Source organism: Schistocerca gregaria, chromosome 6, assembly GCF_023897955.1.
Source record: "Schistocerca gregaria isolate iqSchGreg1 chromosome 6, iqSchGreg1.2, whole genome shotgun sequence".
Lineage (NCBI taxonomy): Eukaryota > Metazoa > Arthropoda > Insecta > Orthoptera > Acrididae > Schistocerca > Schistocerca gregaria.
This window is the reverse complement of record NC_064925.1, coordinates 396,943,072-396,965,500: the sequence shown is the minus strand read 5'-3', so window position 1 is coordinate 396,965,500 and position 22,429 is coordinate 396,943,072. Positions and strand designations below refer to the sequence as shown.

Here is a 22,429-nt window from a genome sequence, read left to right as displayed (position 1 = left end):
AGTGTTTTGCCGACTTTATCGGGACTCTGCGATTAAAACTTCCGAGGAGGTTAACTCTTCGCGACGAAATGAGGCCCTTATTTCGTTTACATCAGCGTTTTCCTGTCTCAATGCATTCGACATTTTGTGCTGTATGGCATTTTATTACACTATCCTACCACGATGTTATTAAAATAGGCCTCCCGCGGCCGTTATTGGATACACGCGCGGTGACGTTGTAGCAAACAGGCACAGTGGAGAGTTAGGAAAGCACATCGCACTGCCGATGATTTCAGATCAGTTGTTCGTGAGCTGACAATTGGTTCAGCGTGTCCTCGTGAAATATCGTCAGTAGTGCAGTGTGGTGTTATCTTATTCATGAATACCCCTGCCAAAGAAACCATATAACATTTCGGCATTTGTACTTTTTTATATTTGTTACCTGAAGTCAAGAACCTAAGTAACAGCCATCAAAAGCTTTTCTATATGACTATCAGAAATTCTTGAGAAAATCCGTCTCTAACAAGCTGAGGTAGGGTCTTATTTCGATAAGTAGCGTGGCGGTGTGATAGTGCGCTTGCCTTGGTTGTATTACCGAGTTACTAGAATCTTCTGCGAGCATTTCCGTGGCGCGTAAGGTACGTAAAATGAAAAAAATTATTTATTATGTTTGTAATCTAAACATTTCTCATTAAGAATCCCTTACAAAAGATCTGTAATTAATAATTTATATTTGCAATAAGATCTGGATATTTGCTAGCCATATATAATTAGAAATAAGAACACGTACGTTTTCACGGAAATGTCAATTAGGTATTCGTTAATTTTATATTTAAATGACTTAGGTATTTGAACTGAACGGGAAAAGAAACCGAAAAACACTAATCACACAAGTACAGCCTGACAGCTACTGACAACGGCTGCGTAGTGGGAAGGTTGCGAGTAGATCACATTCCAAGGAACGAACTACTGAACTCACCGAAACGGGACTCAATCCAGAGATTGCGAGACTCTAGCGCTGAAACTGCGACCTTTCTTTGCACGTAGGTCACAATGAATTATAACGGAAAATTACAAGAATATATTGAAGATAAATATCCGACTGGCTTGGCGAACCGCGCAGCCAGTGGCGACCGTTGTACCCCTCAAACAAGCCTCTTTCGTGGAACGTTAGTCTGCTCAGGATAGGATACCCAGAATTGAAGCGGAAGACTACAGCATTTCCTCTCGTCTCATATGCTAACAACGAGCCTAAGGTTTTGATCGACCGCTAGTTTTATGAAGTGGGTTTTTCTCGGAAATATAATAGGAGAGGAATCACTGTGGAAAATTACCTTTTCTCTCATAAGTCAACAAATAGCCACAACCTCAGGTTGTATGACGCCCGTTTTTGGAGGTCTTCTTTTCTGCGTGACACCACAATGTAGAAAAACGCAACGTTTTCCAGGCGTCTGGTTCTGAGTCTGCAGCGGTATAGATGATGTCCCGACTTTGGTGCTGCGACGACTGGTAAGTGTTCTCGCTTCGCCTAAAATTTAGTGTGTTAACATGACTTGCTCAGTACGTTGTCAGGTCCACGTATTAGTTCTGCATCGCAAATCGCATTATGGTTAAAGCAGTTATCTCTTCCACACTGTTTAAAGTTTATTGGGTACCACTTTTATGGTACACTTCCCAGTACCCGGCGGCCCACTGAGACAGTTAACGCTCCAAGATATTCTTTTTGTTTAAGTTTTCCCTATGCGAAAGATTTTAATACAGAACAAACAATGTATTTACCTTAATAGTCATAATATATATAGCAGCTCATGACATCCAGTCTTACAAATTTCAAAACTCCGCCATCTCTCTCCCCACGTCCACGACTGCTGGCGGCTCACCTCCAACTGCGCAACGCTACGCGCTGTTAGCATCCAGCTGCCGCTGCCCAACACTGCAATGGCAGACAACAATGCAAACCAGCCACAGACCACACGGCACAGCCAGTGATTTTCCATACAGAGCGCTACGTGGCGTTACCAGTAAGAAAACGTAAACAGCCTACTTACAAGTTTCTCGCTGTTCTCATTTCTACTACTTCTCATTACCTTCGTCTTTCTCCGATTTACTCTCAAACCATACTGTGTACTCATTAGACTGTTCATTCCGTTCAGCAGATTATTTAATTCTTCTTCACTTTCACTCAGGATAGCAATGTCATCAGCGAATCGTATCATTGATATCCTTTCACCTTTATTTTAATTCCACTCGTGAACCTTTCTTTTATTTCCATCATTGCTTCCTCGATGCACAGATTGAAGAGTAGGGGCGAAAGGCTACAGCCTTGTCTTACACCCTTCTGAATACGAGCACTTCGTTATTGAACGTCCACTCTTATTATTCCCTCTTGGATGTTGCACATATTGTATATGACCCATCTCTGCCTATAGCTTATCCCTACTTTTTTCAGAATCTGGAACAGCTTGCACCATTTTATATTGTCGAACGCTTTTTCCAGGTCGACAAATCCTATGAACGTATCTTGATTTTTCTTTAGCCTTATTTCCATTATTAGCCGTAACGTCAGAATTGCCTCTCTCATGCCTTTACTTTTCCTGAAGCCAAACTGATCGTCACCTAGCGCATTATCAATTTTCTTTTCCATTCTTCTGTATATTATTCTTGTAAGCAGCTTAGATGCATGAGCTGTTAAGCTGATTGTGCGATAATTCTCGCACTTGTCAGCTCTTGCCGTCTTCGGAGTTGTATGGATGATGCTTTTCCGAAAGTCAGATGGTATTTCGCCAAATTCATATATTCTACACACCAACCATGAGAGTGCCCTGAACCTCTATCCGCTCCTCTGCCCTCTTTGAAAAGGCCCAGAATGAGGCTGACTTCTTATGCAGGAAGTCTTCGGCCACCAATGCTGATTATTTATCAAAATTTAGGCAGTGGCGGGGATCGAACCCGGGACCGAAGACGTTTTGATTATGAATCAAATACGCTACCCCTTTTTTTGGATACACTTTTTTTCTGGGAAATTTTGTTTTCTTTCATAGGTATATATACACAAAGCAACAGTTCTTCAAGGTACCAGTTAAACATATACAAATGAGTGTTAGGTAAACAAATTATTAGAATAACATTAAATACAACAAAATATAACGTATCCTGTTGCCTTTTTCTTTTTTGTTTCTTTTTTTTTGTAATTTGTATTGAAGAAACTAAAAGTACATATATAGTCACTATGCAAGAGTTCTTCAAGGTACCATACCATTTAAACATATACAAATGACAGTTAGTTAAGCAAAAAAAATAAATAAATGAATTAAAAAGAAAAACATTAAATACAACAAAATATAACATATTCTGCCCTCTTCCTTTTTTGTACATTGGTCAATGATGAGAACGTGGATAAATGTGTTGCATCATGTTACAGGTAGGCATGGTTCACCCCAACTTGAAGGGGGTCAAGGAAGACACTGCGGAGATAACCGGCAAAAGTTTGTCCGTAAGATGGTTTTCGGGTGAGGGTGCTATGCGCGGTCACAGCTTTGTACCAGAAGTCAAGGACTGTATGCGGACCACTTTGAAAGAGGTATTCTAAAGCCTGTCCTCGAAACCAGATGAGGGTATGTTGCTTAGCAAGAGGGTAGTGAAATGTCTGGGACAACAACAGGAAATCCGGGGTTATCGTCGTTGGCGGGGCACGGAGGTAAAAGCCCACGATTCGTTGGATAAGGAGCCATATGTTTTGTTTCAGGGGGCACGTAAGACGGTGCTCGTCGGTGTCTTCGAGCTGACAGTCAGGGCAGAGTGGGGAGGTGGCCAGTCCTATGCGATAAAGTCGACTATTAGTCGGGAATTTGCCATAGACTAAAATATACCAGAGGGCGGACACAGACGACGGTAAAAAGGGTGCATGCATACACCCCCAAACCGTGCGCCAGTTAATGTCAGGATGCTGTAGCACCATGGGGTCGCTAGGGTTGGACAGCATAAACAAACGATAATAATCTTTTCTACGGGAAGGACGGGTGACTGGAAGATCGGCCTGATCCCTTAGACCACGGGTACAAGCCCCTAGAATTTAGAACTACTTAAACCTAACTAACCTAAGGACCTCACACACACCCATGCCCGAGGCAGCATTCGAACCTGTGACCGTAGCGGTCACGCGGTTCCAGACTGTAGCGCCTAGAACCGTTCGTCCACCCGGGCAGGCGGGGACCCGTCAGTATTGTCCCTAGATTAATACTTTTCCCCTGTTGAGGTTGGATGGTCGATTTGGGGGAGGGGACCAAACAGCAAGGTCATCGGTCACATCGGGTTAGGGAAGGATGGGAAAGGAAGTCTACCGTGACCTTTCAAAGGAACCATCCCTGCATTTACCTGAAGCAATTTAGGGAAATCACGGAAAAACTAAATCAGTATTGCCGGACGCGGGTTTGAACCGTCGTCCTACCGAATGAGAGTCCAGTGTGCTAACCACCTCGCCGCTTCGCTCAGTCTCTGTTGAAGATGGTAGTAAAAACAACTAAAGTGCAAAAAATCATATTACAAAGTTCCATTCATGGGTGATTCTCAAGAACATTAATCAGAATCATGTCTAAATGTAGCTACAAGCTTCTATTTGTATCAAGAATTGTTTCAGATCACTGAATTGCTCTGACGTAGTTGGCTGTGTTCATTCTACGCATTCGGGAGCTTGTATGACAGCAAAATCTCAATAAGGTGTGTTTAAGCATAACGAACGCATCAAATCCGTTATCAAATATGTACACGGCAATCTGTTGAATAGCACGTTTTTCCACATTTGGATTGCAATATAGCAGAGAATATAAGTGACATGGATCCGACATAGAAGACACACGATTCTACGCTCAAATATACACTGAGGTGACGAAAGTCATCGTACTCCTCCTAATATGGTGACGGACCTCCCCTTCTCCGGCTTAGTGCTGCAACTCGACGTGGCATGGACTCAACAAGCCGTTGGAAGTCACCTGTAGAAATGTCGGGCCACGCTGCATCTACAGCCGTCCACGATCCGAAACTGTTGTCAGTTCAGGATTTTATGTATGAACTAACTTCTCGAGCACGTCGCGAAGATGTTCCATGGGACTTACTGTCGAATGATCTGAGTAGACAAATCATCCGCTTGAATATTCCACAACGTTCTTCGAACCAATCGCGAACAATTGAGGACAGGTGACGCTCCGAATTACCATCCATAAATATACCATTGTTATTTGGGAACATGAAGCCCATGAATGGCTGAAAAAGTTTCCAAGTAGCTGAATATAAACATTCCTAGTCCATGTAAACATAGTCCATAGCATTATAGAGCCACCACCAGCTTACATAGAGCCTTCTTGAGAATTTCGATCCATGGCCTCGTTCGGTCTGCGCCACATTCTAACCCTACCAACAGCTCATATCAACTGAAACCGCAACTCATCTGACCAGGCCACGGTTTTCCAGTCGTTTACAGTCCAACCGATATCGTCACGACTGAAGGTGGTGATTCGGCGAATTGCCAGAACCACTTTCCTGCTTCTTCCTCACTGTCGATAGTAGCCGAAGAGCTACGGCGCCCATGGTGGTAATGTTTTCGACGTCTCCTCGATCATCTTTCAAACGTGTGTACCAGTAGTAAATCCTGTTTTTCTCATAGCAGATTTGCCAAAAGCCACAGTCAACATTTAGAATGTGGTGCTACATTTTATAACTTCTTTCAAGTAAAATTTAATACAGTTTCTTTGGTACATCCTTTTCAAAAGTAAAAATTTCCGAGCATTTCAAAACACGTATAACCTTTTCAGTACAACTGAAAATGCAAACATATATCAGTAACATGTGTACCAACAAGACAAACAAATTTTTATAAATCGGATGTGGAAAGCCAACGAAATTTTAAAAATCACTGTTAGTTTTCGATCACGCCTCATATATTTGTCATGTGGTAAATGCAAGTTCGGTCGGCACATCCTTTATTTTGAAATAAGGGAAGGAATTTAAGACAAAACGAAGAACTGAAAGTTCAAATAACATCGGTACGTCCCAGGAATTTGTGGAAACTTCAAAAAAATTCAATTAAGGATACCACTCTCCTGGTTTTAACTGCGAAATTAGTTTTATTAAAAAACATTTTAGTTAATGAAATATGATAAAATTGCAGTGTCCGCAAAGCATGGATTGTACGGATTTCTATAAAGATGTTATTTTAGTAAGTTATGACGTGCGGCAATTGGAACCTTTTCTCTGTTAGTGAAAGAGCAATATGCTTTTTCCAAAGATATTTTGTTTGAAAAGTTTTTGAATAGAGAAAGACTCCTATTCTAGTAAATTCTTTCGTAAAACGGATGGTGTTTTAGATAAATAATATTATAGTCCTGTAACCCTTAGTTTCTGGTTTCTAAATATGTACACCGTTGCTGAAATTAATATCCGAATTAGAAAGCAGACGGTCTGCACCAATTGCATCTTTGTCTACGTTTTTGTCTGCATCCTGTAAACATGCTACACTACGTAATCACACTACGTCGATTCTCTTTCATTTGAATATGATTTTTGTTTCACTTGTTAGCAGAAGAGCTGTGAACAGATGTTCCTCGCGTTCATAAATGATTAAGTCAGGAAAGAGATGGGTTTAAGTTGGAACATAACAAACCCGGTGATAAAACAATAAAACGCATTTTGTTTGTGATGACATCTTCCTACTGTTAATTAAGTAGCGCAGGAGTAATGGTTATATATACGTAAATAGCACATTACTTTACCTAGGGGGGGGGGGGGGGGCGCAGTGGTTAGGACACTGGTCTGGCATTCGGGATGACGACGGTTCGAACCCGTCTCCGGCCACCCTGATTATGGTTTTGCGTAATTTTTCTAAATCGTTTCTGGCAAATGCCGGGATGGCTCCTTTGATTTCCTCCCCAATCCTTCCCTAAGACGAGCTTGTGCTCCGTCTCTAATGATCTCGTTGTCGACTGGACGTTAAATACTAATCTCCTCCTCCTCCTCAGTACATTACTTTGTTTAATGTTTAATGTCGTTGGGGAAGGAATATAAAAACAATCACATCACGCAATTCCCTTAACTTTCAGGCCAGTAGGGTTGAAGTTGGCGCCCGCTCATGTCCGTATTTGTTCCATTGGAATGAGGTGAGGTGAATTTGGAAGACACAACGGGAGTTTATTCGCACGCTCCTCAAACCACAGTAGCACCATTCTGCCCGTGTGAGGTGGGCAGTTATCCTACTGGAAAATGTCATCATATACTTGGAAGGTATCAAACATGAAGGAACGCAGATGATCCGCAAAAATATATATGTAGTCCTCAACTGCCGTCGCGGCTTTTATTACTATCACGGGTCCCATGCGATCCCAGGGGGGGATGTCTCCTGTAACATAATACCTGCCCCACCAGTCTACTCCCATGGTGCAGTACATGTTTCAAGCTGCCGACAACATCGTATTTATACCAGTAGATATGTTCGGTACCTTCTCCAACGCTGGTTTCTAATAGTTCTCTCACTTTGGCAGATGATGTGGTTACCAGCTGCAGTGTTGATAATGACGTCTCTGACTGATGCCTTTTGGATGTGCGTTGCTGAAAACACTCATACTGCCTCGGTCTTCACGTGATGTGACGGTGCAGTTACCAGTGGCTACGTTCTCGTTTTACGTACTGGTTTTGTTAAGTGAGGGACATGAAGTCTTTTACCTGACGAGCAGTTAACTTGGGGCAGCATCGAGCGATATATGCCCTGTACCTGTGAACATGTAGTATGAGCGACTAATCACTGTGTAGTTGGGCACAATTGACGTATCTATTCTCCCCCTCTAGTTCAAGGCCTAATATCACACTGTTTTTCTAGAATTACAATAGTTTTCGTAGTGAAATGAAGAGTTCATTTTGTTCTTGCTTGGCATAGGCACTTTTAAGTATTTCTGGTTGGGGAATGCGGTGCGTTCGTTTAAAGTGATTCACGCCAAGGCGCATGTGGTTATTTACTCTGTTTGTCAAGTTTCTTTTCAGCTTGTATCGATCGCAAGTAGTGGAAATTGGTTTGGACCTGTAAATGACTCTAGTTTGAGTTCAAAAAATGGTTGAAATTGCTTTAAGCACTATGGGACTTAAAATCTGAGGTCATCAGTCCCTTAGACTTAACCTTAATTAGACCTAACTAAGGACATCACACACATCCATGCCGGAGGAAGGATTCGAACCTCCGACCGTAGCAGGCCCGCGGTTCCAGACTGAAGCGCCTAGAACCGCACTATCACATCGGCCAGCAGTTTCAATTCCTGTCGTAATTTGCCGTTCTACAGACAGCATCCCCTTGCTCCGTTGACAACATTTGAGTGAAAATTCTGAGATCGCATCCTGATTTGTAGTTTGTATTTCTCGGTAGTTAAATGACTTCCTAGTTTATCTGGAGTTGCGTGTAGAGTCAGTGTGTTATGTTCGGTATTGTGAATAGCCGTGAAGGTTTCGACCTATAGTTTGATAGAATTTGTCATGCTGCTTTCACTCCCTTTAGATCTGTTTTGCTTTCTTCCTGTAGTCTGGAATGGATATGGGGATGGAATCAGATGTGATTGCATTTGATGTTCCTTGTTATCTTACTGACAATTTTATTAATTAGCATGAGCCTCCAGCCCCCTGTGACAATCAGTCACATTGATGCCAGTCCGTGACAGTGAGAAAAACTATGTACTTTTGTATCACTGGTCTGAGGAGCTTGCAGGCTCATGTTCAAAGTTTGGTCGAAATAATTTCTAACGCCTCCACACGTATCACAGCGTGGCAGGGTCACCGTGGAGTTAAGAGCAGTAAACAAGTACAAGATCATTATATCTGTAGCAAGTGCCTTGCCCCTTCGCGCAGCGTCGTCTAAGGACGTCGAGAAGTCTACATTGCAGATACATTGACTCCCGTAATGGTGAGAGTAACTTTGAGTATGGGAATGACAAGTACCACTGAGGAGGGTTATTTAACAATCATAGTTGAATGTAGCTTGTACTTTATCGCCGGCCGGAGTGGCCGAGCGTTTCTAGGAGCTACAGTCTGTAACCGCACAACCGCCACGGTTGCAGGTTCGAATCCTGCCTCGGGAATGGATGTGTGTGATGTCCTTAGGTTAGAAAGGTTTAAGTAATTCTACGTTCTCTGGGACTGATGACCACAGTAGTTAAATCCCATAGTGCTCAGAGTCATTTGAACCATTTTTTGTGCTTTATCGGTAACAAATAAATGTTGGACAGGCTGCACGGTGGAAATATTTCCATGTGCACATGCCGTAAACTTTGTTATATTCCTCTGACTAGTGACCAAGCAAGCTTCTAGCTCCCCAAGTAGTTCGGTATGGCTTCCGAAAATCCTATCTGATGCTTGCTCTTGTCTTAAAGAGTACGGTGACGCCTAGGCACCATCCTCGAAGCATTTAAGGTTGCCCTCCGAACTTACATCAGGACCGAATAACTACGTCTTCAGTTGTCCATCTTCATCGCCATGGAAAAGATAATAGTGACTTCACCAGCAGAGCCATCTGTTTCGGTTCACTATAGAGGATGATCAAGGGCCTGCACACAATTTTGGCTTCCGGTACAACAGCCCCAATGACACAATAAGCGTCGATAACGTTAGTCCCACGGTACCGTATTGCGACCACAAATGGTGGCGCCGTGTAGGAAAGGACTGACACAAACTTTCGTTGTTGGCCGATGAATACACATGCCAGGCTTACGAACCAGTCCTAAATATTGAAAACGTGGCGTTGGATTGCACATTACTTGCCAATTCGCCCATTAATAATAAAGGGTCATTAGGCGAAAGCAAAAAGGGACTGCTTCATAAAACCGATAATTGTTTTAAAAATGCATGTGCTACATGTCTGTAATACAAAACACCAAATCAGCGCCATTAGCGTCTGTGAGCGGAGCAGTGGAGCACGGTGCGAATTCAGTGATGTCACGTAATGGGGAGAGCGAGAGAGAGGGAGAAGGAGAGAGATGTGGGGAGAAAGGGATTGGAGGGAGGAGAGAATCAGAGCGGATACGTGATGTCGGCTTCACAACAAACGCTCAATGGCCAGTGCCATTATAAGTAGAGGAACGTGTGCTGAATTCTATTTGTTGCCTTACCTGCATTACTGTGTATTGGTTTTTTAGTGGTATTTTTACGTGGACACCTACAGAAACAAGAATATCTTGTTACGAAACTCGAAGTTACCTTGTCTCGCACGATATACCGCGAGCCACTAACGAATGAAAAAGGCTGATTCCATATTCCTCGATTTCCGGAACGCATTTGATACGGTGCCTCACTGCACACTCTTAACGAAGGTAGAAGGATACGAACTAGGTACCCATGTTATGTGAGTGATATGTTGTCCTCGATGGCGAGTGTTCATCAAGGACAAGACAAATTAGGAGTGCCCTTGGGAAGCGACATGAGACCAGTCTTATTTGGTATATACTAAATGATCTGACAGACAGGGTGAGCAGTAGTCTGCGTTTGTTTGCTGATGATGGTGTGGGGTAGGAAAAGGTGTCGTCGTTGAATGTTTGCAGGAAGATACAGGATGACTTACAATCATAGGCCCCAGTGGTGGAACCGACTTTTTAAAATCATCCGTACGGTGACGTAGGTTAACGTCCCAGATACCACAACCAGTAGCCACTCACCCTGGTGGGTCCGTGTTTGCGAGTATTCGACGAAAGAAGTTTCGGAATTTCACATGTTTCTGTACATTATTATAAAAGGGGTATTAAACACAGTGGTTGTGAAGAGCTGTGGTTAATCAACAGGCCTCACATGCATAACATTGAGTGTCCACATCTTGTTGGAAGGTTTGAAATTTTTGATTTTTTATCGAAATGGTCTTGCTCATTATTTTTATTCAGTTAATTGGATTGAATGTAATTTTTATCGCTATTTTCTTGTTGCATCATTTCAATTTGTTTATTAATTTGTTTCGTTGCTCTGAAGTTTTCTTCCTATTGTTCGTTTTCCTCCTTGAATTCCTGTGCTTGGGAATTTCTTTTTGTTATTCATCACTAATTTTAAACATTTGCAACTGTCGACGTGTCTGTTAAAAAACGAAGGAAGGAACAATGTGTTTCTACTGGCTGTACAGTGATATGAAAAATGTAGTTTTTGTTACAAGATGTTCATTTCTTTGGATGGTTATCACACAAATGTTTAAAACCTAATTCCTTCTTGCACTATGGAGAAAGTAACGCAGCCGAAGATTTAAATAAAAAGAGGGATTATAAATAAAATAAAATTCAAGCAAAATGAGAAACGAAAATAATAAATGGAATAAAGTGGACAAAACTGTTGGATGATCAGATGGGAGAAATTAGGTCGTAGTTAATAGATAAAAATAATTAAAAACGGGTAAACATAGATCCCAAGTGAAAAATTAATGGTAGGAAGAAAATATGAGAGCATAAAAAATTAATCCTAAGGCTAAAATGATGTGATAGAAATAAAAATATACCTTTAACAAAAGTAACTTAAAGGATTAAAAATTGACAGTTCCAAAGCACCTAATAATAGTCGAAATTTCAACCTTTTGCATGTGAGGCCGGTACCTTAAACATTACACTGCGTTTCTAAGCTGTTCCATTTTCCTTTTGTCAAGCCGTAGGGCACCTTGCGGAGTTCCCAATTTTTATTTCCTCGATACTCTCAAACGAAGGCCCATCAGGATGAATAGTTGCAAGGTGTGATAAAGGGGACTTTAACTTACATCACTGTACAGATGACTTCAAAAGGTCGATACCATCACTGGGGACATCTACTTCTTAGGGACAGTTTCCAGTTGGTTTTATGTATGGTAGATAGCTCAAAATGTTGATAAATCTAAGGAAGGAAAATAAATCCTTTATGTTTTAATACAGCATTAATAGTGTGCTGCTTGAGGCACACATCCATTAAATATCTAGGCGATATGAAATGAAACGGACACGTAATGTTGTCAGTAGGGAAGGTGAATGGTCAACTTCAGTTTAGTGGGAGAATTTTACGAAAGTGTGGTTCGTCTGCAAAGGAGACAACTTGTAGAACACTAATGCGACTCGTTATAGAGTATTGCTCTAGCGTTTGGGATCGCCACCAGCTAGGAGAAAATCAGAGGAGCGTTGCGAGATTTGTTACCAATAGACTCGATCAATGGGCTATTGTAATGGAAATGCTTCGTGAACTCAAATTGGAATCTCTGGAGGGATGGCAACGTTGTTTTCATGGAACACTATACCCTCTGCCATGCACCACACAATGGGTTGCGGCTTACGTATGTAGATGCGGACGTAGAGAAGATTGATATCATGAATATAAGCTTCTGTATATGCATTTCCCGTGCAGTACTATGTTATTAGAGAAATCCACTTGCCGTTGAACAGAAGGTCGTAAATATTATCAATACTAGATTCCTGTAGTGCTCATGGAAATAAGGTTTGAAGCTCACACAGGCTCTAAGGGATTCGTTGATGAGTAAATTCCTACTACTTGACTGCAATCGTAGTATTGTGTAGAATACCGTGGGAGTTAGCACCGACACAAACAAGGAATGAGAGATGTTACGATGGCGGGTGCGGTGGGAGAAATACAAAATTATCTTGACGTTATACTTTAAAATTAACAGGACACTTTATTTCTAAAAAGAAAAGAAACGTAACATCTCGTTATGAAGTGGCTTGATATGAATCTGTGCCTTCTATTTACAATTATTTTTCACAGTTTTTCTACACGCAAAACGCAAGGTAAGTCTCGTCTTTCTATCACTCAGTACTGATGCTCTCGAAGTCAGTGACCAAATTGTGGGACGAGCAGCGTTGAGTGGCTGATTAAGCCTGCTTTGGCAAAAGGTTCTGCACTCTAAGCTCACTGTCGTCAAGCAAAAATGGAGGTTTAAGGAATTGATCGTGGCCTTGAGAGAATGACAAAGGTAGTTGTCTAAGTGTTTTGAGGACAATATCAATCTTACATGTGTTTTCGAGCTGTTTTCGAGACTGTTTGCGTTTGCATTCAAAGTGTCCATGTGGCTTTGCGGATGTGACTGATTGACCTGCAAGTTAATTCCATTTTTAATGATAAATCTCTTTATATTAAAACTGTCCTGGTCATCTAAATTTGATTAGGTATAATTTCGACGTCTCCATAATGAGGTTGCAGAAGCGACAAATATTTCGATCAACATATTTCTGTGAATGGTCATTTTTCGATTACGTAACCAATAAGTCACGAATATATGGTGACCTGAGTGCAAAAATCTGTCAAATTGTTTGCGTCTATTTGTAGGCTGTCGGCTTGTAGCAGATAAAAACTATGTATATCTTCAGCACGTCAAAAATAATGAGATAATACTGCAAATTAGTATTATGTTTGAGGGATGTTGTTGAGAAATGTGAAATACAAAACAAAATCTTATGCAGTGATGGTGAGATTACACCGTTTCCTCCCCCTTCCCCACCTCATCCTCATACAGCGTGCCGTAGTGGTGAGGAAAATGTGCAGCGAGGCTGAGCACTTTGGCACTAGGGCGCGGGCGTGGCCTGCGAGGCGAAGTCTTGCCCACCCCGCGCCTTACATGTTTTGTTATTTGAATTTATTTTTCCTATTTATTCTATCCATTAGAAATGTACGGAATTTTAGACTCCTGTACAATAAATGTCACAAGAGTTTTCAGTCTTTTAACCTGTTACCAAATTCCCATGACACAATCCCGAAAATAAATAATCCATTCTACTGTAAACGCACAAGTTAAAAAATTCCATGTTATTTAAATTCTTTGATCTATTTTTATCTATTTATAGTTTTTTTTAAATTTCATACACTGCTTTCATTTGACTTACTTTTCTTATGAAAAAGGCAGAACGAGGGTGATGAAACGTGTATATGTGCTATTACCGTCACGTACGACTGCTGAAAACCAAAATTTGCAAAACAGTTCCTATGGTTTTATTTAATTAAATTGCTAAGTATCTTGCAGGTCATCTTCCTGTTGCAACGTTTTATTACGATCACAAACTACCGTAAGCTCCTAACAGTGTTGTCACATAAACTTACGCTACTATAGTTATTACTACTTGACTAATTTACTTAAAAACCTTTGTATTTATACAATACGAGCTTCGGTTACTAATTTTAAGACCAAAGATAATATAGTTCTTCATGGATGATTATTCTACTGTTTTTTGAATTTGTATTGCTGGTGCAGAATGCTAACTAGATTTATGAGATGATGCCAGCTTAGTTCGGTATTTCATTATGCAAATAAGGAAATCGTTCTTATATCTCTCTTGGTGGCTGTATTTATACAAGACCACTGCAGCCGAATTTCGCTCTAACTGACAAACTTTAAAAGTGTTCTTCTGATGGGTTAGAAAAATAAAACTAACCCTGAAAATAATTCGTGCATCTTAAGACAGGGAAATCAGCTATCATGTTTCACAGCTAAGGGGGATTATGAAATTGGGTTGCCTATCTCGAAATATTTTCTGGGCCAGCCATATTTTGGTAAACACAGCTTTTTACTGTTTTTCTGAACTCACTGATGAAACGAAAAGTGTACAAACTATGGAAAAGGAAAAAAAATGGAGTGAGGCATGTAATTTTACACACTATGAGATAACTAGTTCTAATGGTTTGGAATAGACGAAAAATGATAGGAATAGTAATTTTCTAATGTTTCCACCTCGAAAACGACGAGTGATCTCTGTCATTGGTCTTGATAAAAATCTAACACACATGGTAGAAAGGTCACTGAAGCAACGGTAGTTGCCCAAAGAAAAAGGACTTATGAACGAAAGGAACAATATTTTGCTACTCATAAATTTTGTGCATCAAAAAACTGGTGATTTAAGAATGCAGTCCACTAAATAATGCCTGTACAAATGTAAATCCAAAATGTTTAATCGTGATCTATTGCACCTCGCTTGTAGTGAGTGAGGGACTTTGGAGACTCCATTTCGACCCACTGCTCCATGCAAGATGCTTCCCAAGGCTCACCATTGTTGTTTACACGATTAGTAGCAATGAAGTACCTGAAGGCGTCGTTTACAAATGTTGAATTTCAGTGGAACAGTACCTACCCACCCCGTACCCAAGAAACGGGATATAGTTTCATGTACCAGTAAGTGTAACTCGTGGTGAGAGGGGCACAAAATAATATTCCCATTCAATATGTACCTCTTTGAAGATGAGTTGCAGCTGTCTCTCAAAGAGACGCTCTCTTTAAGAAGAAGAATGTTTACTTTGCCTGCTCAGATTTACATGCAAGCTTGCCATCTGTCATCAAAACAATTAAAGTAGCTTGCCATTGTTTCCTATTCATCGGTCAACTGAAAAATTATCATGGTATTGGTACGGAAGTCATTAAGGCTACTGAAAAAAATGTTCCAACCGTATCTGGTTCACAGTTGCTGAAACTATGACTCCTTGATTTGACGACAGTGTGATTACGCCGCAAGCTGACGAATCTGAACGACAAGAAACTAGAAAAGAAGAATTAACGAAAAAAGTTCGATCTACGACATTTTCTCTCTTTTACAAATATTAATTTTGCGTTTTAACTTACCGCAATAATTTTTTTAAGGAGGAATTGCGTGAACCTCCTGTTTCCTCTGCAGAGCCCCTTCAACCTGGAACGAGTACAAAAGTGGAACTGAAAAATTTCAGAGGAAAGATGTTTCAAACTCATGTAGTTTGTTTTACATATCTAATTGCTACAAAATCATTCCTTAGGTCAAAATGATGTAAAATATATGTTAGATCACATTAGGTTTTGACGCAATGAATGTTGTAAACGAAAACACGTTGCTATTAGAGATGTTGCATGCATTACTAAAGATTTCTTAAACATTTCAAGTTTTTCTGTTACCCTTGGAATACTTGATTCAGTATGCTTTTTATAACAAATGCCGTGATGGCTTTCATGTAGCACCATAACATTCCCTATGAATAATTAAGGTAATGGGAAACACGAGGAGAAGTCTACCACCTTAGAATGGAATTAAACGATGTGTACAGTTTTTTTTTCAGGTTGTTGGTTTATAGAGGTCTTCTAGGAGTTGTCCGCTTAAACAGAACTTTTGCACAATTTTATTTTTTTGTTCGGAGCTGGTTTATGGTGTGGGAGCAGAAAGGCATATCTTCTGAAAATTACCTACCGGTAAATGCCATCCTAATGGACACACAAAGTAAATGTGAACGAATAGCTTTACCAAAGTGGATTTTGCCTGATTTCTGAACAAAAAAAAAAAAAAAGGAAAAAGCACCCAGCGACGTAGTCCAGTAATGTTAATCGGAATCTCCAGGAGCTGGGTCTCGCAAGTGAAGATAACACAACCACTACGTTTGCAAGACCTGAAACAGAATAACATTTCCTAGATAATTAAAAATTGAGTGCTGACTAGATGTGGACTGAAGAAAAGAAGGCAGCCCTGGATGAACAAATGATAGAGTACTGGTTGCAAAGCATATGTCAGGTTAAGTCATAGTAAAAGTGACGAGGTTCATAGTTGGCCGATAATGCACAGACTAGGTGGAAAATTAGATGTTCTCTGAACGCTGTCAAGTGAACACAGAGATGGCAGGTGTACCACATCATTATACAGTTTCCAATGATTATTTAGCAGCTAAATGCAATACGAAGCTGAAGTGATCCACCAGTGGCCAGCGCACAGAATAGCGACAGTGGCGGTAGGCGCAACACACCTTCATTTAAGTTCCTAGAAACGTTTATCAGCTAAATGCAATATTAAACTGAAGCCAACCACCCTTACTGGCCAGAACATCGAATGTACGGCAGGTGGAAGCTCAGAGCGACAGAGGGACTGAGTTATCGCACAGCAATATTGTGCTACAACTGGTATGTTGCAGGTGTAGTCGACGCAATTCGTTAGCAGCGCGATGGCAATTCATTAAATGCAAAGTATGTGTCGGCGGAGGGAGCGGGGACGGGCGCAGGGCAAATGAACGTCCGGCCGGGATCAAAGTCGGTCGTGTGCTGCAGCTTCTGGCCGCCATCATGACCAGCACGGGGCCGCAGTCCACACACAGTAGTTGAACCAGCCAGGGAAGCCAGCGTGTCTGCCGACTGAACAAACTCTGTGGATGCAGCAATTTTCCTCCTGTGTCTTGCAGCATAAGGATTGGACACATTCAACAGGGGCATCGTCATGTTCATTTCCACCTACATCTACGTTTATTCTCGGCGAGCTACCTTACGGGGCCTGCGGAGGATACACTGGGCACCACAGTTCTTTTCCACCTCTCGTGCTCCTGTCGCGAATGGTCCGTGGAAAGAACGACTGTTGGTAAGCCTCTGTGTGAGCACGGCTATGTCCAATTTTACCTCTGTAATCTTTTCGCGGGGTATAAAGGCTACTTTTCTCGGAACGTACAGTCTCAGAATTTTGACAGGAAATCACACCGTTACGGAAATGTGGAAATTTGTGGTTGGGACTTATGGGACCAAAAACTGCTGAGGTCATCGGCCCCTAAGCTTACACACTACTTAATCTAGCTTCATGTAACTTATGCTAAGGACGTTACACACACCCATGCCAGAGGGAGAGCTCGAACCTCCAACGGGGAAATCGCACAGACCACAACAAGACGCCCTAGACCGCGCGGCTACCCCGCGCGGAACACAGTTTAGCTGACAGCCTTGCTTGCAGCGCCTGTCACTAGAAGTAGCTGAGCATCTCTATGATGCTTCCACATTCACTAAATTAAACTGTAACGAAACACGCTGCTGTTCTTTGGGTCTTCTCTGTTTCCTTTATTAGTCCTATTTGATACGGAAGAGTAAGTTGAAGTACTGGTCGAACAAAGATTTTATAGCATAAACTCTTTTTGTGGTGAGCTGCACTTCCTGAGGATTCTTTCACTCATAATCTGGCATCTGCCTCACTTGCTGTTAGTTCCATGTGATCGTTTAATTTTAAATGTACCTGGTGTCAGTAGCTACATCTACATCTACATTTGTACTCCGCAAGCCACCCAACGGTGTGTAGTGGAGGGCACTTGACGTGCCACTGTCATTACCTCCCTTTCCTGTTCCAGTCACGTATTGTTCGCAGGATGAACGACTGCCGGAAAGCCTCCGTGCGCGCTCGAATCTCTCTAATTTTACATTCGTGGTCTCCTCGGGAGGTATACGTAGGTGGAAGCAATATATTTGATACCTTATCCAGAGACGCACCCTCTCGAAACCTGGACAGCAACCAACACCGCGATGCAGAGCGCGTCTCTTGCAGACTCTGCCACTTGAGTTTGCTAAACATCTCCGTAACGCTATCACGCTTACCATCCGCTCTTCTTTGGATCTTCTCTATCTCTTCTGTCAACCCGACCTGGTACGGATCCCAAACTGATGAGCAATACCCATGTATAGGTCGAACGAGTGTTTTGTAAGCCATCTCCTTTGTTGATGGACTACATTTCCTAAGGACTCTCCCAATGAATCTGAATCTGGTACCCGCCTTACCAACAATTAATTTTATATGATCATTCTACTCAAATCGTTCCGTACGCATACTCCCAGATATTTTACAGAAGTAATTGCTACCAGTGTTTGTTCCGCTAGCATATAATCATACAATAAATGATCCTTCTTGCTATGTATTCGCAATTCATTACCTTTGTCTATGTTAATGGTCAGTTACCACTCCCTGCACCAAGTGCCTATCCACTGCAGATATTCCTGTAATTCGCTACAATTTTCTAATGCTGCAACTTCTCTGTATACTACAGCACCATCCGCGAAAATTCGCATGGAACTTTCGACACTATCTATTAAAAGCAATGGTCCCATAACACTTCCCTGTGGCACGTCTGTAGACGTTTCTCCATTAAGAACAACATTCTGTGTTCTGTTTGCTAAAAACTCTTCAATCCAGCCACACATCTGGTCTGATATTCCGTAGGCTCTTACTCTGGTTGTCAGGCGACAGTGAGGAACTGTATCGAGCACCTTCCGGAAGTCAAGGAAAATGGCATCTACCTGTGAGCCTGTATCCAATATTCTCTGGGTCTCATGAACAAATAAAGCGAGTTGGGTCTCACACGATCGCTGTTTCCGGAATCCATGTTGATATCTACAGAGTAGATTCTGGGTTTCCAGAAATGACATGATTCGCGAGCAAAAAACATTTTCTAAAATTCTAGAACAGATTGATGTCAGAGATATAGGTCTATAGTTTTGCGCATCTGCTCGACGACACGTCTTGAAGACTGGGACTACCTGTGCTCTTTTTCCAATCATTTGGAACCTTCCGTTCCTCTAGAGACTTGCGGTACACGGCTGTTAGAAGGGGTGGGGGGGGGGTAAGTTCTCTCGCGTGCTCTGTGTAGAATCGAATTGGTATCCCGTCAGATCGAGTGGACTTTCCTCTGTTGAGTGTTTTCAGTTGCTTTTCTATTCCTTGGACACTTATTTCGATTTCAGCCATGTTTTCGTTTGTGCGAGGATTTAGAGAAGGAACTGCAGTGGGGTTGATTGATCTCTTCCATACTGGCCCAGTAGATTTCAGCACCTGGAGGTGCCTGTGTGTTGAACAAGTGTGTGAACACACCAGAGGGCCTATATCTGGCCAGTCTGTTGAAGTTCAGTGCTCGTAACTCTTTGTAACGTGTTGTCCAAAGACAGTCTCTCCATTGTTAACTGGCAGGTGATGAGCAACATGCAGTTCATCAGATGAAGACTATAATTTCGAGTATATATTCAGCTAGTTCACAGACTGTACTGGAGCGTCTAGGACAAAGATTCACTACAGTATCATAATTACATAATCGAGTGGAAAAGCTGTGAAAGCCATCTATCACAATAGCCAATTGACAATAGCTGGAGAACTCGAGTGGTTAATGGTATCTAGGATTATTGCATGAGACTATGACATGAGACCACATGTGCCCTAATTCTGCTATATTCACTTAACAGCCTGTTAACTGCTGTAATAGATTTTCAATATATCTTGTTGCGTAAGAGATGGAGTTTCTTGCACCATGTTTTAGAGGTAATGAACATTCTTATCTGTCTTCCTTCGATCTTTTGTCACAGCCTTCGTTCTGCTGAATGCAAATTTCTCAATCGGACGGCAGTGTCTGACTCGGAGGGCCTGACCTACATGTGACATACCACTATGAATACTTCTTCAGCCCCTGTGTCTGCCTTAACTTGGTATTCCCCATAGCAATGCCGATGAGTTTTAATAAAAATATCTAATTTCCTACCCCTTACTATTCTGTGCCTTAACACAAGTGAGAGAAAAGAATGGCTCCTTCAGATCACCCACACCAGGGGTAGGGGACGTGCTCAATGGAAAATATGTTAATGGCGAACGTATAAAACCACTAAGGTCTTGTGAGCCATTTACCACTTGGTGCACACACCTAATAATTACTTTCCCTCTCTGCATATTCCATCGTTTCTGGTGTGGTTAGGCCCTTGATAAAGTACTCCTTGCAGCGACCAACTGTAGTAGGACAATGTGCTGTTACCGGGTTCCTGTGTGTGTGTGTGTGTGTGTGTGTGTGTGTGTGTGTGTGTGTGTGTGTGTGTGTGTGTGTGTGTGTCTGAAGATAAGTCCTAACTTCAATATAATGAACAAGGCTCAGGTAAGCCAATATCAAGACTTTTCTCATTGCTATAAGTATTAATAAACTGATTTGTTTACTCCCACAAATGCAACATTTTATTGTGTTGAGTAACGGCAGTATTACGAGCTTGTGCCTTGCCGAGCGGGTACCCGCGCGGTCAAGGCGCCTTGCCATGGTCCGCGCGGCTGCCCCCGTCGGAGGTTCGAGTCCTCCCTCGGGCATGGATGTATGTGTTGTTCTTAGTTTAAGTTAGATTAAGTCGTGTGTAAGCCTAGGGACCGATGATCTCGAGCGCTTTGGTCTCATAGGAACTTACCACAAATTTCCAAAAATTTTCCTTGTAGCTAGCACGACGCAGCAAACATGAATCCCGCTCCCAGCAGAATTACAGGACACCAACACAGGCAAAGACGTCAAGTAAGGAAAGAAGACCCAATTGCTTTTGCCAGGGATATAGAATATAACGTCGAGTCACAGTGTGACCACCGCTTATGTCAGACGTCAAAGTGGAATAACCGCTCACAGAAGACTACGCCGGCCGGAGTGGCCGAGCGGTTCTAGGCGCTACGATCCCAGGTTGGAATCCAGCCTCGGGCATGAGTGTGTTTATTGTCCTTATGTTAGTTAGGTTTAAGTAGTTCTCAGTTCTAAGGGACTGATGACCTCAGAGCCATTTGAACTATTTTGAACAGACGGCTACAACAGTAGCAATGGAGGGTGTATGAAGTGTGTCACGGTGGTTTGTGGGGCGGGGGGTGGGGGGGTGGGGGGGGTGGGGGTGGAGGAAGGCTGAAGGCTGTAGTAAACAGTACACTCCTTGATGTAATGAGGAAACGGAGAGATTTATCTGACGTCGAAAAGTGCATGATTATTGGCTTTCGCGCCAAGGGTGGAAGCATTTACGAAACTGCTAAGTCTTCAAACTAGTCGTGTACCGCTGAGGTTATAATATTCCTTGCATGGCAAAAAGTTGCTATTCGAAACTGATGGAGAGGCAACTGCGATGCACCATGGGCAGTAGATGAAATTTGTGAAGGACTGTGGAGATGTGTGCGCGCAAATAGACGTGTAGCTGTTTAGCAACTGACCTCCTATGTAAACCAAGGGGCTACCAACAGTGTCTTCTCAACGACTGATTAGCGAACGTTGCCTGTATGGTCCCCCACAGCATGCCTCTGGTTCGTGCACCCGCGCTAACTGCTGTTCATTGCCGATGAATTACAGATTTTGCACATTATCGCTACTGCACGCCAACTGAGTGGTAACAGGAGGGCTTTTCAGATGAATCACATTTTATGCTCCATCGGGCACGTGGTTGTTGGAGTGTATTGTGTAAAAGTTCTGAAAGCAAACACGACGTACGTTTCCAGGCTGGAGGAGCGCGTTGGCATCTACCAGCAGGACAATGCAACGTATTCCACAGCTTTCAGTGTTGGTGCGTGATTTGAAGAGCACAAGGATAAGTTTACCGTACTTTCTCGGCCACCAAACACCTAGGATTTACAACCAAATTTTAACGAACTGAAGAATCCGAAGGACCACCTCGATCGGGTTTTACATGCCATGGATCCCCAAGTGCGAAACATTTTATTCTATACTGCATTTTATACGTCGTTGCTTGCTGCATTACAATGTGATTCCCAAGTTGCATTACAGAACAGTTTATTAACTGATAGTTTTTTTAATTTTTTTAATGACGTTGTCTAGAAAATGTTGTAGTTTTGGTCTTCAGTCCAGACACTGGTTTGATGCAGCTCTCCATTCTACTCTATCCTGTGCAAGCTGCTTCATCTCCCACTACTTACTGCTGCCACCTACATCCTTCATCCTTCTCAATCTGTTTAGTGTA

General features: G+C 42.1%; 1 protein-coding gene across 4 annotated transcripts in view; it reads right to left on the bottom strand.

Moving 5' to 3' along the window:
- LOC126278199 (leucine-rich repeat-containing protein 24) overlaps positions 1-22,429 on the bottom strand; it is a 1,518,316-nt gene that overhangs the window by 424,567 nt on the left and 1,071,320 nt on the right. For 3 of the 4 annotated variants that reach the window (XM_049978117.1, XM_049978118.1, XM_049978116.1), the window contains one exon: positions 15,554-15,617. The exons of the other annotated variant lie outside the window; for it this stretch is intronic. The gene's annotated coding sequence lies outside the window, so the exon portion shown is untranslated. The remainder of the gene's footprint in view (positions 1-15,553; positions 15,618-22,429) is intronic. 4 annotated transcript variants of the gene reach the window in all.